Source organism: Rhagoletis pomonella, unplaced genomic scaffold (genome assembly GCF_013731165.1).
Source record: "Rhagoletis pomonella isolate Grant_MI unplaced genomic scaffold, Rhpom_1.0 Rhpom_scaffold_00014, whole genome shotgun sequence".
In the NCBI taxonomy this organism is placed as follows: Eukaryota; Metazoa; Arthropoda; class Insecta; order Diptera; family Tephritidae; genus Rhagoletis; species Rhagoletis pomonella.
Window position 1 is genome coordinate 19,747,131 of NW_023458568.1, and position 2,483 is coordinate 19,749,613.

The 2,483-nt window shown below is 32.9% G+C and overlaps 1 long non-coding RNA gene across 1 annotated transcript in view; it reads right to left on the minus strand.

The window, feature by feature from the left end:
• Positions 1-2,483, minus strand: part of LOC118749295 — a 70,177-nt gene that overhangs the window by 47,202 nt on the left and 20,492 nt on the right. The window contains exon 2 of the long non-coding RNA XR_004994196.1: positions 1,692-2,117. This is a non-coding gene — a long non-coding RNA (uncharacterized LOC118749295). The remainder of the gene's footprint in view (positions 1-1,691; positions 2,118-2,483) is intronic.

Genomic DNA, 2,483 nt, shown 5'->3' on the forward strand with positions numbered 1-2,483 from the left:
CTTTTTTTCGTAAATCAATTTTAAGGGTTCGAATATAACATCCGATGTTATTAGTTTGACTCTTGGCAAATCAATAGTTAAAGAGAATTTACTAAAAGTTTGAGCAAAAACGAGCTAAAATGTCCCACCCGTCACTTAAGAATGCTCCATATGTATGTATATTACAGAGAGAGAGGAGACCAGTATGTTTGCTGGTATGTATTTATATAAAAAGAAATATTTATTCGAGCAAAAACGGTGGGAAGCAGGGATGAAAAAGTAGGTACAATTGTACCTTTTTCCGACGTTTGATGACTTAAAGGTACATTAGGCACAGTCAAAAGATTTTAGGTACAATCCTCTTTTGATCAGATGCATTTTTAGTTTTTTTCTTTTTTACTTGTAGGCACGGGAGAAGCTTCGCTTTCATTTTGAAGAATAAACAATTCTAAAGAAATGTGGTCAAAAGGAAGAATTTAGAAAAGTCATATTATATATTATCTTAAACATCTTACATTGCATTTAGAGCAGCAAAAATTAACACTGTTCTTAGCTATCCCCAAAATCGTAATTTTTTTCTATTAACAAATTGTTAAATGAGACTAAAAAATGGTATTCTGATTGATTTAGATCAGAATTGGCCCTCAGGCGTGTACATGTGCTCCAAAAGCGGCTATTTGTAAGCTTTGACCCATTATATCATCGATAAAACTAGGGATAAAGGAAAGAAAGTTGTGTCAAAATATGTCAACAAATTTTGTTGTCAAAATATGACATAATGAAAACCAGCCTTTATTCGCCCATGCAGTCCAGTGTCTAGCATGTCTTCGCTTTTTGATTTCTGGAAATATATTTAAAATGCTTTCCAAGTTATTTACGGTAATTTTACTATTTTCTCGGATAAATTAGTATACTTTGCAAAGTGTGTTTTTTGTTTTCTCCGATTCCCATTAGACTATAGTCTATAGATATAGGCTCAGTTAAAAAAAACTCATTATGTTTAAAGTGCATTCGTCTTTTGTATTTATGTTTTAAATAAAATTTATAAAAAAACTACAAATGAATGATGTTACTTTTTTTAGGTACAATCTGTCCCATTTAGGTACATTTATTTTATGATATTAGGTACAATCTGAAATTTCCATTTTTCATCCCTCGTGGGAAGGTACTGTGACCAATGGTAACCATCTGTTACCACCTCTGCATGGTTTTAAGCCACGCAGAGTCCGCAAGAACTCCAGAAGCATTGTCCGGATGATGCATCAGACTAGGCTGACCACACTTTGAAGTTCCAAAAATTTATAACTTAAGAAAGTTTTATTACATGGCAGTTGAGAAGTGCACGAGTAAAATATTCATAAATTACATAAAAGAAATTTTTGCACATGCCAATTCTAAGTCTGTCTCATGTTTTCACATCACAGTTTACAAAAAGTTTGGGGTATCCATGGCTTGTATTCATCCAAAATTTTGGATTTAAAGTAGAAAAGAATTTATTATAAAATCTTTTAGGTGCATTCGGAATCTTTTAGCTGTGTATTTACCACAAACGTAACAAAATATATTTGGTTCATTGAGCCAACTTCTATGCGATGAAGACATGATATTAAAATCAATTTATTTATGGAAACGTTCCGACAAGACGAAATACGCCCTCAGAGGTATGAATTACAGTCAATATAAAAAGATATAAATTTATAAACAGTACTCACCTTGGCTTGAAATGTGATGCCTTGGAAGAAGGCCTGTTCGGCATGCAGCGGCACACGCAAATCCTGATCATCCTGCACCAAATCATACGGTGTCGACGGCATTCTCAAATAGTTTAGTATCACTGATTCAGACCACTTGTAGTATCATGAAATTGTTTTCATCTTTTTCGCACTACGCGTTTGCAATGAGCGCCTGATGTGCCATAAAAAGCTAGTACTACTCGAGTTTCGGACACTCATGCAAATTAGTAAAACACCTAACACTGAAAACAATTTATCACTAAAGCTAATTTTAAATTGATCCAATATAAAATTTCCACTATAGCTTAAAATGTGGTACTCCTCCACTATTAAAATTTACGTTTTGCAGCCCACTATCACTCGCTATTTCACTGATTATTTGGATTTTCGGTAGGAATGTAAAATCTGTATTTTAAAAAGAGAAAGAGAACTAATTAGTTAATTAGCAATATTAATTCGGCGTAAACCAATATATACATACGGTGACTCAAATATGCGCAAAAGTCCAACACGTGGTCACTTGTTTGAGTCACTGTATGTATATTTATATTAACATATGTAAAAATATCTATAAAAAGTTCGGTACTAATAAAGTTTATGAACACATTATATAATATGCTAATAAGTTGTTTTACTTTTCTCCTTTTCTATTTGTATGCATGTATGTACATTTCAATAGGCGCTGCTGTTCATGTTCGTGTTCAAGCTCATGTTCATGTTCATGTTCATCTTCATCTTCATCTTCATCTTCATCTTCATCTTCATCTTCAT